A 14444-nucleotide genomic window follows, 5' to 3' on the forward strand; every position below is an offset into this window, starting at 1 on the left:
TCAACAAACCTCATTTCCTGGTTGCCAGACAAGTGGCTCTGAGCAGTATTTTCTGCTCTTTTTCTTGGAGTGACAGCCCTTCTGGGCTCTCAGCCTCACCCCTCCTCTGTTCCTGTAGGCAGGGGAGATTCAGGTGCTTCCTACCAGGTTTGTTGTGGCTTCTTCTTTGCTCCTTGGTTTTTGAGAGCTGTTGTTGTAGTCCAGAGTTGGTTTTTCATGCTGATTGTTCATAAATTAGTTTGTAATCCAGTTCGTTGGTGTGAGCTGAGAGTCTGTGCATCTGCCTACTCATCTTCCAGTTTGATTTTTGAAAGATTATATTTTTCAAGAAATTTGTCCATTTCATCTAGGTTGTCTAATTTTTTGGCATACAGTTCTTCATAGTATTTTCTTACAATCCTTTGTATTTCTGCTGTGTCAGTTGTTACTTCTCCACTCTCATTTCTAATTTTATTTATTTGAGTCCTCTCTCTTTTTTTCTTGGTGAGTCTGGTTAAAGGTTCATCAATCTTGTTTATCTTTTCAAAGAACCAGCTTTTGGTTTCATTGATCCTCTGTATTGTTTTTTTAGCCTCCATGTTATTTATTCCTGCTCTGATCTTTATTATTTCCTTCCTGCTACTTCCTCTGGGCTTTACTTGCTGTTCTTTTTTGATTCTTTTAGTTGCAGGGTTAAGTTGTTTATTTGGGTTTTTTCTAGCTTCTTAAGGTATGCCTATAATGCTATGAACTTCTCTCTCAGGACTGCTTTTGCTGTGTTCCATAAATTTTGGGTTGTTGTATACTCATTTTCATTTGTTTCAAGAAAATTTTTGACTTCTTCCTTGATCTCAATGTTGACCAATTCTTTATTTAATAACATGCTGTTTAGTTTTCAAGTGTTTGAGTCTTTTTCAGTTTTTCTATTGTTGTTTATTTCTAGTTTTATGCCATTGTGGTCAGAGAAGATGCTTGATATGATTTCAATCTTCTTACTTTTTTTTTTTGTACTTTTCTGAAGCTGGAAATGGGGAGAGACAGTCAGACAGACTCCTGCATGTGCCCGACCAGTATCCACCCGGCATGCATACCAGGGGGCGACGCTCTGCCCACCAGGGGGCGATGCTTTGCCCATCCGGGGTGTCGCTATGCCGTGACCAGAGCCACTCTAGCGCCTGAGGCAGAGGCCACAGAGCCATCCCCAGCGCCCGGGCCATCTTTGCTCCAATGGAGCCTTGGCTGCAGGAGGGGAAGAGAGAGACAGAGAGGAAGGAGAGGGGGAGGGGTGGAGAAGCAGATGGGCGCTTCTCCTGTGTGCCCTGACCGGGAATCAAACCCGGAACTTCTGCATGCCAGGCCGACGCTCTACCACTGAGTCTTACATCTTTTGAGACTCATTTTATGCCCTAACTTGTGATTTATCCTATAGAATCCTATAGAATGTACCATGAGCACTTGAAAAGAATGTATATTCTGATGCTTTGGGTTGAAACGTTCTGAAGCTATCTATTAAATCCAGTTGATTTAGTTGTCCCTTAATTCTGCTGTTTCTTTGTTAATTTTCTTTATTGAGGATATATATATATATATATATATATATATATATATATATATATATATAAAATTTGATTACTTTCATTTCATCCAGATCTTTTTTTCTGGGGATTTTTCTTGTTGAATCATATGGCTTAATTTCCTCTGTCTTCCCATTGTTTTTGTGTGTGGCTTGCAGGCTTGTTTGAGTTGTGGTCTTCTTAACTAGTAGAGACACTTTAAAGTCTTAATTTGTCAGCTTTCAGTTTGTTTAACTCAGCAGGGAGCTTGTTTACTGACCTCAGCAGGGGGCTTATTTGAAACGGTGTCCAGCAATGTGGTGGGTGTGATCTCAGAGAATCTGAAGGTGTGTTCTGCCAGTTGCTCTCCATGATCAGAGCACATTCTCAGTATCAGAAGAAGGAGGTGTATCTCAGGTCTCTCTGAAATCTAAGTTACTGCCACTGCCTCTTACTCCCTGCTTTCTGCTGTCTTTTTTTGCACTGATTGAAGCTGGAGTGCTTTTTGGAGGTGAGACACCTGAACCACTGGTTTGTGCTGAGTGGAGGGATCAATCCCTCCTCCAGATATGGCTGCCTCCACACTGGAGAATGAGTCGGCTTCTCAAGTCAGCCCAGGTACTCCTCTCCCCATCACCGTTTGTCTCACTCTCCCCAGTTTCACCGTGAAAGATGAGTTAGTTCTCTCAGCCCTCCTCGCCCCTGGAGCCCCAGGCTAGTGGCTGTGAGCGATATTTTTTGCTCTGTCTTTTTAAGGCACCTGTTGGGCAGGTAAAATATAATATGTGCACTTTGTTAAAGATGGCCCTGCCCAAATGGAAGCCCATCACCCAGGTAATATTAGTTGCCCTTCTTGCTTGGAATGGGCGTGATTATATTAATGTGTGTTGGGGAAGGCTGTGGGCAGGCAGGATCCTTGTAGCCTGGGTCTTGGTTTTAGGACTAAGCCTCTCCCACCCTTTCTGATGTGGGGTGGTGCAATTTCATCATGCCTCAGATAAGTGACTTTGTATTAGAGACTTCCCTATTTGTATATTGGATTAAAGGTTTGGATTTCTACACTATAAAGTGGGGCAGACCAGGAGCTTGCTCTCTTGGTTCCTGAGTTTAGTATTAGAGGAGAGAGCAGAGAAACACCATGTGGAGGAGGCCAGGAGAAGCAGCCAAGATGGTGGAGTGCTGAGTGAGAAGCCAGTTTGTGCAGAGTTTGTGCAGGGAGAAAGAAGGAGATGGGGAACAGAGGTGAATAAGTCTGGTGAGCTAGAAACCTTTGATTTTAGGAAACTCAGATAAAGTCAGTAGTTTTGTGAGCACTGAATGAGTGGGTTTTGGAGCCCAGTGCGTGTTTTTACTTGCCCACCAGGTGCAAGCTAATAATAAAGGTGATGGCCCACCAGTTCTTGGCTCAATTATTTCATTACCATCTGTTCAAATCTAATGCGAACCTGCATGGACTGTGATGGTGGCCCAGGCTTCTGGCTTTACAGCACCCCAGCTGCTTCCCACATACAGAACTTTTGCTCTTCTCCCTACTCAATGCTGTCCGTCTGTCTCCTCCAGTCTTTGGATTTCTAGGCTGGGTTTCCGGTTTTGAGACTGAGGGCCCCCATCTCTCAGGGTCTCTCTCCTTGTAATGAGAGCCCTTCTGGAAGCTCTGCCTCAGCCTCCTCTCACTCTTGGGAGCAGAGGAGCCCCCACCACTCCCCCACACTCCCCACCAGGATCGGTGTGGATTCCTCTGTTCTCCTTGGTTTTTGAGACCTGTTTTAGTCCAACATTGGTTTTTCATGATGACTGTTCTTTGATTAGAAATTAATTTGTAATCCAGTTTGGTGATGGGAGTTGGCAGTTTGTGTGTCTGCCTACTCTGCTGCCATCTTGTAATCTTCTGATCTTTTTAATGTATTGCTGAATCTTGTTTGCTAATATTTTCTTGAGAATTTTTGCATTTGTATTAATAGGAATATCAACCTATAAATTTCTTTCTTTTAGTGTTTTTATCTGGTTTTAGAATTAGGATAATGCTGGCCTCATAAAGTAAGCTTAGGGGTCTTCCCTCCTCTTGAATTTTTTGAAATAGTTTGGTTTTATTTTGAATGTTTAGTAAAATTCACCTGTGGAACCATCTGGTCCAGAACTTTTGTTTACTGGAAGTTTTTTGACTACTACTTCAATTTCATTTGTTGTAATTGATCTACAGTGGTGCCTTGAGATACAAACAGACCAACCTATGAATTTTTTAAGATACTAGCTGCAACTCGGTTCGTATTTTTGTTCAAGATTCGAGTGAAATTCTGAGATACAAGTCATGATTCGGGAAGCTGCCAGTAGTTGGCACATGGGTCCAGTATTGGCAGTTTGATATACGAGTTGACTGACTTACAAGCTCGGTTACAGAACAAATTAAATTTGTATCTCAAGGTACCACTCTATTCAGATTTTCTAATTCCTCCTTACTCAGTTTTGGAAGACTGTCTGCTTCTAGGAATTTATTCATTTTGTCCAGGTTGCTCAAGAGTTTATGTTTCTGGTTTTCAAATGATTTTTTATTAAGACTCATTTAGTACATGATATAAAATGATTTTATATATGTCCATCTTCCCCACCAGACAGTAAATTCCTCAAGGGTAGGGACACTGTTTTATTTATCTTAAAGTTCTCTGCAACTAGTCCAGCTGTGGTAGATGGACAATATACAGTGTGTTTGAATGAATGAACACTAACCTCAATTTTTAAGAGCCTTTTCTAACAAAGAGCTTAGGAAATTACAAAGTTGTTGTTACTATCATAATGGGTGATAAAGTGTTAGATCTTCTAATAACATATTTGTATTTTTATAAGGGCTTTCTGGAATTTCTCCTTTGAGGTACAGGAGACATAAAAGGGGGGAATTTGTCAGTATTAAATTTTGTAGGTATTTTGGAGCATTTCAATGTCTCTGAAATTATAACATACCTTTGTTTATGGCCGGGAAGGTGTAGGGCCAGCTTCAGGAGGCTGCTGAATAGGACTCCTTCCCGACAGAGATTGATAAAGTGGGATCTATGATTGGAACCTCACTACCTGAAACTGCATTTACTTCCAAATAGTTTTATTAGCACAGGTCTTCCAGGAAAAACAGAAATATTCTAAGTGAAAACAATCAAAATACCAAGTCACTTGAAGTGATATTATGGAGGAAAAGTTCAATTTGTGAATCAGTGTATTGCTGTTTAAATATTATTTTCTCTAATAATACACTCTCTTACACTTTCTTTGTTGGTCAAAGGACACTTAGCAGTCAGCAACTAAATACTTCTTTTCTATGGCATCAATTAAAGACAATATTATCCCATTATTGTTGAAATCTTATTACAAGAAAATGAAATGAAACAGATCACTGAGATTAGCCTGAGATGAATGTTTCCCTTCCCCAGATTTAACCTTCCAAGATTTTGGGTAATGTAATTCTTGACCTCCATTTTTAATGATAAGGTGTACGTTTTTACCCTCTTTTCTTCCTTCTTTAAAGTAGTACATTAATAAGCTTCCCCTATTTTGGGGTTATACCAAGACTTCCCCTTTTTTAATTGGTTTAACCAAGGATGTGAAATTCATTTCTCAAGCAGCCATCCTCATTAATGGGCACTTTTATTGGTGTAGATACTTTTGAGAATGTGAACCTTCACCAGAATTTTTAAAACAAGGCTTTTTTTGCAGACAAATTGTTAAACAGGGAATGCACCCTTCTTAGTACCATTTTTGGTAAATGGGCCAGACATTAGAGGCTAGCCTCGGTTGATAACTTAATAACTTCTGCTTGTGGTTTAAGGTGATGTTCCTTTTAACATTAAATAATTATATTTAACATATAATAGGACAGAGGTGCAGCCTGATCTGTGGTGGCTCAGTAAATAAAGTGTCAACCTGGAACACTGAGGTTGCTGATTTGAAAACCTGGGCTTGCCTGGTCAAGATACATACGGGAATTTATGTTTCCTGCTCCTCCCCCCTTCTCTCTCTCTCTCCTTTCTAAAATTAATAAATAAAGTCTTTAAAAAAATAAGATAGAGATGCAATGCAGACATGTTGGATAAACATAAACTTAGAGATGTTTAATACAATCTACACTTATTCTTTCTTTTTTATTTTATTTTAATTTTTTTAATTATTTTTTTTTGTACTTTTCTGAAGCTGGAAACGGGGAGGCAGACAGACTCCCGCATGCGCCCGACCGGGATCCACCTGGCACGCCCACCAGGGGGCGATGCTCTGTCGTGACCAGAGCCACTCTAGCTCCTGGGGCAGAGGCCAAGGAGCCATCCCCAGTGTCAGGGTCATCTTTTGCTCCAATGGAGCTTCGGCTGCGGGAGGGGAAGAGAGAGACAGAGAGGAAGGAGAGGGGGAGGGTTGGAGAAGCAGATGGGCGCCTCTCCTGTGTGCCCTGGCCGGGAATCAAACCTGGGAGTTCTGCATGCCAGGCCGACGCTCTACCACTGAGCCAACCGGCCAGGGCCAGCACTTATTCTTTCATTGTGAAAATTTTGCTGAGCTCTGGTAAAACTTATACGCAATATTCTCCAGAGACTTTAAGAACATAAATTTAACATAAATGTAGGTTAAACAGCTGGACAGAATGCCAGTGTTTTAAAATACACCTGTGAATCAAAGTTAGAAAACAAAAAGATCTTTTTAACTTCAAAGTAGCCAATTAAGTTGCAAACACTATTGATAATAGTTGCCTTATTCAGAGCCTTATTATATAAAACACCATGCTGTCTTGAAACTGAAGAGGTTGCTGAGAAGTCATCTTCATAATCCATAATTGAAAGAATTATAAGTGTAACAATTATTTCCCTCTATGTTGCTTTCACAATTTCTTGTTCTCTGCAGGAGTCTTGTTCTTTTCCTCTCTTTCATCTCATTGCACCAATTAAGCAATATTAAAGATTAGACTCTGCATGTCTACTGAGGAATATAAAAGTCGCTATTTTTTTCATAATTGTGAACTATGTTTATATAATTGATCAACTTTTTAAGTAAGTAACATCGATTGCAATATATGTTTTATAAGTAATATCTATTTGGCCTAAATTTTACATTTTATCAATCCCTGATTTATAATAAAGCAATGTGATTAATCTGAAGATGGACATAAATAGTATAATATTCAAACTGGAAAAACTACTCTGTATGGTGCAAAAGAGATAAGAAATAAGAACAATTCTCATGTGGCATATTTTAATCTAATCTTTAAAATTTTCTGTCATATTCCAGAAGCTGTTTCTGGGTTTAAGTACTTTAAAATATTAGTAATGATCTAAATGAAGATGTTAGTACTTATCAGGTTTGATATCATCATTTGTAGATAGCATGCAGTGACAGAGGACTCTTACAAAAATCTGTTTTTTTCTTCTCTACATTTAAGAAGTTCAGTTAATATTTGTTTAGGAGTGATTGCTCTCCATGCTGGGAATGTAGATGGGACATCTGTTTGTTGGAAACCCTGATTTAACGGTTGAGTTGAAGGAGAGGTAAGAAGCTGTCTATATGTAGTAGAGAGGAGCAGAGTGAAAGCAAGTAAGAGAGAGGAGAGGAAGAACTGAAGGAGAGTGAGGCCACAGCTCCAGCGAGAGTCTCACACATTTTGAACATGCAAAGTAAAAGACTTCCAAGTGTAAGTTCAAACTCTTCTTATTAAAAAATAAAAAAACTCCATCAAATTATGTCATCTTAACCAAAGCTAACAGCACTTTAAAATTCTTAGACTACATTTATAAAACATCTAAATATTTCTTCTTTCCTTTTGTATTTTAATAAAATAAAAAATATATTTGTATTTTAACAAAATACTATATATTTTAAGTAAAACCCTTATGTTTTACATGATTTCAGAGCCCATCTAATTCATTCTCCTAATTGTACAGGAGAAAAACTGAGTATTTTATATTATGATTAATTACATACTTTATTGTCCAAATCAGGACACCGAGAATAGTTTTCTAAATAGGTTTCTATAATAATTACTGCAGTACAATAGGGTTAAACTGGGGAACTAGAATTTATGAGTACCTTAATTTTAAAAAATAGAAACTAAGATTACCAAATGGTTGAGTCATTAAAATTAATTTAATTTTTTTCCTGCCATTATGACAGAGGGAAAAAGTTAAATTGGCCAATCTAATAATAGCTAGCAATTTTTGATTACTTATTATGTACCAGGCATTATTTTGAGCATTTTATTTGTAAAAACATGATGAATTTTTATGATAACTCTGTAAGATTGTTACTCTTAATTTTGTAGATGAGAAAACTAAGGTCTAGAGAGGTTAAATTAGTCATAAAGTAGTTAAGTAAGAGATGGGATTCAAACTCAGATACTTTGGTTCCAGAGTCTTAGCCACTACCTCTTCCGCCTCTCATACTTCTCACACTGATGGTTGTGAGGGCGGGTCTAGAATAGCAGTGATATTTGAAGGGCTGAGCAGATCTCAGAGGTTTGTAATCCTAGGGGGTTATAAAAATTCAAAGTCCAGGGTAGGAGGTTGTGAAGTAAATATATACTTAGAGACCAATGCAAAATATCTGGTATTATAAATCAGAAATTAAAGAATGAAGCTTCGGTTAAAATCATTGACACAAAATGACAAAGTTGCAGGTTTGATCCCCAGTCAGGGCACACATAGGAAGCACCCAATGAATGGTGGCTTAGTGGAACAGCAAATGGATACTTTCCTTCCCCCTCTCCTCTCTCTCTTCCTCTCTCTGTCTCTCTAAAAATCAATAAATAAATAAAAAAATAAGCCCTGGCTGGATAGCTGGGTTGGTCGAAGTATAATCCCAGAGTGTGGAGGTTGCTTGTTTGATTTTCTAATCAGGGCACATACAGGAGCAGCACCATGTTTCTGTCTCCCTCTCCCTGTCTCTCTTTCTCTCTCTCTTTCTCAAAAAGAACAACACACACACACACACACACACACAGGAAAAGAATGAAGCTGCAGTTATGGATGCCCCTCAGTGTGCTTCCTAAGGCGTGGGTCTTACACATGGCTTCAAGGAATGATACCTAATCCCAGGGGGAGCCGACAGAGGCAAAAAGAGCATCTGACTAAGGTGAGGAGTAAAGGTAGTAGTAGTAAATGAAGGTTTCTGATAATTTATTTGATCTACCCGTGACCTCAGTGGTGAGATTCAAATAATTTAACAACCAGTTCTCTTACCTAATGACTGTTTTAAGTATAAAAAAAAGATATACTGAAAGGTAGTTTATTGTTTCATGCATTTAATACTTAAATAAGAACAATAAAAGAGGTCCATAAAACTAGATTATGTTATAGGAGTTTTACAATGTTAATAAAAAATATTAAATAATATCTGACAAAACCCAATAAAACTGTTATTTAAGATATTTCCATATTGTGGCCCTGACCAGTTTGCTCAGTGGTAGAGCATTGGACTGGTGTGTGGATGTCCTAGGTTCTATTCTTGGTCAGGGTACACAAGAGAAGCACCCATCTGCTTCCCCACCCTTCTCCCTCTCACATCTCTCTCTCTCTTCACTTCCTGCAGCCATGGCTCAACTGGAGCCAGTTGGCCCTGGACTCTGAGGATGGCTCCATGGCCTCTGCTTCAGGTGCTAAGAAAAGCTCAGTTGCTGAGCAATGGAGCAGCGCCCCAGATGAGCAGAGCATTGCCCCCCTAGTGGGCTTCCGGGTGGATCCCGGTCAGGGTGCATGTGGGAGTCTGTCTCTGCTGCCCCTCCTCTCACTGAATAATAAAAAAGAAAATTCTATATTGCTTTTTGATTGGTGTTCTCACTTGCAATTTTTTTCACCTATGGGCAGAATGAACATCATCACTACAGGTGCTTAAAATAAGCTGTTGAACCAATGAACGTTAAAAAAGAGTAAGAAATGTAAATTTGTGATTTCCACATTGGGTGGCTGCTCAGGCACCCACCTTAGAGAGAATCCTGATTACAAGTGCCATTTTAACCACTGGTTTGCCAAACTCAACAAAAGATTAGGTATTGGTTCTGCAGAACTGGTGTGAACTGGCTGAATCCCACCCCTGCTTGAGCTGTATATACTACCTTGGCTTCAGTTTTTGTTGGTAGTAGGAAAAGCCCTCCTCTTGCTTCCAAGGAGTAATAGAATGAAAAGGAGCTGATGGAAACAGGAACAAAGGATAGCTTTCTAGTCAACACACTCAGGCTCCTTGGCACAGCCTTCATTCCTGGCTACCACTACTTAACCTGCTTGAGACCTCACACAGGTTCCTCTATGCTGAGGCTGTGCTGAGAAATCACAGAGGGACCATTGGACTTATTATTATCTCTTGACTTTTATATCTCTTTGTAATTATGGAATTATATCTCTCTGTGGAATTATGAGATTTCAGAACTGGGAGCAATATACTGCCAGTTCTAATGTGAGTTCTGTTGGTCTTTTGGGCAGTTATTTCTATCCCATTATCCAAGATATCTCTAATTACTATCATTTATCATTAAATTGACTTTGCTGTAAACATAAATTGATTATATATACTTTTAAACCTTTGGATGTATTATTGTGTCTAAGTTTTCTTTTAAGAGAAACACACTCATTCACCTAGGTCTTAGTTGTTTGTATTCATTAAACTGGCAATCACAATCTTAATTGTGCTGGTTAATCTTATTCTCTTATCAAGGAACCATTTTATTGAATAGTAGTACCATAGGGAGAAAACAATTCATGTCTTCAAGTATAGAGGTAGGAGCATATACCAAAGAGCAAACCAAAACAAAAGATAAACGATTTAATCAAAAGTAACATAAATAATGGGAAAATGATAGTAGGAATTACATTAATTCTCTGTGATATAATTTAAAAGTGCAATTACCAGATATTTTTTAACCCTAATTTGTTTGAATATTATCAAGAATTCTTGAAAAATGGTCAAATGCAATGTTAAAATCTAAAAAAAGTCTTATCTTACAAAAGCTAACAATATATCATTTTAGATTGTGTTTTGAAAGTACTTGTATATTTTTTTCATGTGTACTATATTTAAAAACCCTTTAGTTTTATATTAGAAAGGAGATCTAAGATGATCTAATTCACTTTCTTCCTTTATAAGGTGAGCAATCGCGAATCAGAATCCTTCATGGCTCGCTCAAGTTTGTATGGGAGTACAAATAGAACTGGAATCCAGATTTCCTGTCCCCCAGCCTGCAGCCCTTTCAATACTTAGTATTCACTTATTTTTTTCTAAAGATTTTGTTTATTCCTCTTAGAGAAGAGAGAGAGCGCATGCATGTGTGAGAGAAGCAGGGGAGGAGCTAGGAAGCATCCACTCCCATATGTGCCTTGACTGGGCAAGCTCAGGGTTTGGAACTGGCAACCTCAGCGTTCCAGGTTAATGCTTTATCCACTGCACCACCACAGGTCAGGCTGTATTCATTATAATAAAAAATCAATATGATATATATGGAACATAAACTGGATGCTATAAAACTAGTGCTGAAAGAGAAAGGCAGAAATCTAATTCAGGAAAATGAAAATTTTTTCTCTAACAAACTAACACTCCTTTGATGCACACAAAGCACCAGCCCAAGTCAGCAAACCATATAAATAATCCTAAATTCTAACTTTGTATCTGTCACTGTCTCTGCTCAGTATTTGGTAGGTCAGTTCACCTCAATGATGGTAAGCCCATTTATATAATAGAAAAAAATTATGTCTTTACTTTTTGAAGCAGGGAAGGGACTATATTTTTTTTAAATGAATGTATCAACAATTGAAAGGAACTTGAAAATTCTATGTTCTGAACGTTCATTCACATTTTGATGAGAAGCAAATTATATAAAGTGCTAACAATAATGGTTAAATAAAGCAGAAAATCTTTAAGCATGTTTTCTGTTCAATTCTACTTTTCGATAGACAAAATTAACTATATTTTTCACATATATACTTTTCTTTCTTGGTCAAATTCTTGTTAGAAATACTGTATTGTGGGACTATAATAACTTTCCTAGACTAAGTAAGCCAAGCTAAATCATACACATAATTTCTCCCTAAATCCCTGCCTTAGCTCAATGTATTATTGGTATGGATCACATTAACTGTGTAATTTCTGAATCTCCATTACTTTCTGATATTACAACCGAACCAAAAAAAAAAAAAAAAAAAAAAGAGCATGAATATGAAGGTAAATTGTGAACAAATAGCATAGCTATTTAACTTTTGTTTGTATACATATGTTTATATATTTTAGAGGTTGGGGTAAATTTTTATTTCAGATTAAAGAAATGAAAATGAAGGAAGAACCAAAATAATCTATTTTGGAGCAATAGCTTTCTTAGATTAAATGCTTAAATTATAATATTAGAATAAGCTTAACCCCAATCTATATTTCATTTTCAATACATGCAAGACTTAATTATAGACATAATTAATAACAAAATGTTTTGCACTTTTTTAATAGGAACTAACATTTAAATCTATTTGACAGAGGTCTGTTTGCTGCACCTTATTTGCATTATCTGTTATACAGAACAGATGAAATGCATATTATTCTTGTTATTTATTAAAGACATTTCCATTTTAACCTTGAAGGTATAAATTTGAGTCAAAGAAATAGATCTTAAATAAAAATATTCCTTGCAGTTAATATATTGGCACTTCTTTTCTGATTATATTTTTTATTTTAACCATAAGAGGGCACATTAGTTCAAGAAAAATGAAAGAAAAAGCACAGCAACAAAAAAGAAATAGGCTTAAGTGGTTGGCAGAGAAAATTTGTGTACTTAACTATGCTTATTTTCATTCATTTCTTTGTCATTAACATTCTTTATCAGAGTTTCCTTTTAATTTGTAAAGTAATCAAGCCTATATAGTTACATTAAGAAATAACTTCACTTTTTATTGCTAGCTACTACTCTTAGGAGAATGAGATTGGCCTAATTGAATTTGAGGAGTATGACTGTTATGTGACTAAGGAAGACATAAATCATGGCATTTGAAGAACATCCTGAGTTCAAAGGTATGTACGATTAAGTTATTATGAAATAAGTAAATGCCAGTCCCTGGTCTTGTAGCTAATAAAAAAAAGACACCTATGTGTGAATATATGCAGCTCAGCAACTATGCTTCACCACAAGTATTTATAACTTTTAAAATTTGGTCCAAATTACAAAGAGAACAATAGATGGTCCCAGAGTGAACACAAGGCTTTATTTCGATAGAAAGGCTTGACTAAGGTCGTAAACTGCAAGAAGGCAGACAGCTCAAGTGGCTTATGAATGACTGCCAAGTCTCAGAATAAGTTCATTTGTTTTTAATCTATGGCTAACTGTTATTTCTAATGTTCAGTCTTTTGCTCTAAAGGTTGCAGGTTCTTAATCTGTAAAGATTGAAATAGATACTGGCTAGTATTGAACAATAATGCTTTTTATAATGTGAATATAAAGGACTACTTTAAAGGATTAATTTATTATTTTATTTAATCAAACTAATTGGGCACCCACTAAGTTTCAAGGTGCTAGGGAGTAAAGATAGATTAATACATTGTCTTTGGCTTGGAAATACAGTTTTTAAAATTTCCCTGTGATTTATAGAGAAATAAATCAGCAAATAATTATAGTATATGATAACTTTATATATTAATGGGAGAACAGGAACATTTAGCAAACTTATTACAAAATATTTTACATTATATTTTTAAGGGAATTGAGGAGTTAAACAAAACCATTAGTATATATTATTTACATTGTAAGACTGTAGACCTGCTCTGGTAATATTTTTTTTCCCGAGAGTCAATTATACAATAACTTGTAGTAATTAGTAGCATAAAACAAGGTAATAATGTAATTAAAACCAAAATATTTACTTGCTATAGAAGACACTTTTATGCATCTTAATTCTGCCCCTCACAAGCTAATAATACTCTATAGGAATTTCTGTGTAGCTTTTACATCTGGTGGTTTTGGAATTAGCATGTACAAAGGAGTTCAGAATTATGCTTTAATTATGATTTGAATAAAGATTTGAGTCTGAGCATGAGTTGTCAACAGAACTGTGAGCTGGGGTAAAAAGAGATAAGGGCTGTTAGAAGGATAAAAAGTATATTTGCAGTCACTTACTTTAAAGTGTCTTTTGTTTTAAAAGAAGTAATTAATGTTAGAAATTAATTGGTTCAGAGTCTTGATTTTAAAGTTATCACTTGGTTGCTAAGATGAAGCCTTTTCAAAATTACTACATGATATGCAATGACAGGAACATTTCAGTTGAAAGGTAGAAAACATAATTGAAAAGCTAGCTTTTGAGTGCCTGCTTATCGCCCTAATTGATAGCAGACAAGCCCTAGGAACTAAATGCTGTAGTTCAATAAAAACATGTATTTAGCTGGATTTCACATTATTATGCATGGTTTCCTCTAAGAGCTAAACATTATTGCTGATGTTTTCATATGATCATAGACTTGAAGTGAAGTCTGGTCAGTATGCATTAACTATTATAAAGCAATCATTAAGTCAAAAATATGTGCAAACAACGTATACAGATATAGTATCTAAAAATCTTTTAAGGTTTGGATAACCAAATAGGACATCCATAAAATTCATAAAATGTAGCCATAAAGAATGATGTTTCGGCCTGACCAGGCAGTGGCACAGTGGATAGAGTGTTGGACTGGGATGCGAAGGACCCAGGTTCGAGACCCTGAGGTCGCTAGCTTGAGAGCAGGCTCATCTGGTTTGAGCAAAGCTCACCAGCTTGGACCCAAGGTCGCTGGCTTGAGCAAGGGCTGGCTTACTCGGTCTGCTGAAGGCCCACGGTTAAGGCACATATGAGAAAGCAATCAATGAACAACTAAGGTGTTGCAACGAAAAACTAATGATTGATACTTCTCATCTCTCTCCGTTCCTGTCTGTCCCTATCTATCCCTCTCTCTGAC

The 14444-nt window shown here is 37.0% G+C and overlaps 1 long non-coding RNA gene across 2 annotated transcripts in view; it reads left to right on the forward strand.

The window, feature by feature from the left end:
- LOC136319898 (uncharacterized) overlaps nucleotides 1-14444 on the forward strand; it is a 90998-nt gene that overhangs the window by 21507 nt on the left and 55047 nt on the right. For both annotated transcript variants that reach the window (XR_010728239.1, XR_010728238.1), the window contains exon 2: nucleotides 12423-12533. This is a non-coding gene — a long non-coding RNA (uncharacterized lncRNA). The remainder of the gene's footprint in view (nucleotides 1-12422; nucleotides 12534-14444) is intronic.

The sequence above is a fragment of the Saccopteryx bilineata genome, chromosome 1 (genome assembly GCF_036850765.1).
Source record: "Saccopteryx bilineata isolate mSacBil1 chromosome 1, mSacBil1_pri_phased_curated, whole genome shotgun sequence".
In the NCBI taxonomy this organism is placed as follows: Eukaryota; Metazoa; Chordata; class Mammalia; order Chiroptera; family Emballonuridae; genus Saccopteryx; species Saccopteryx bilineata.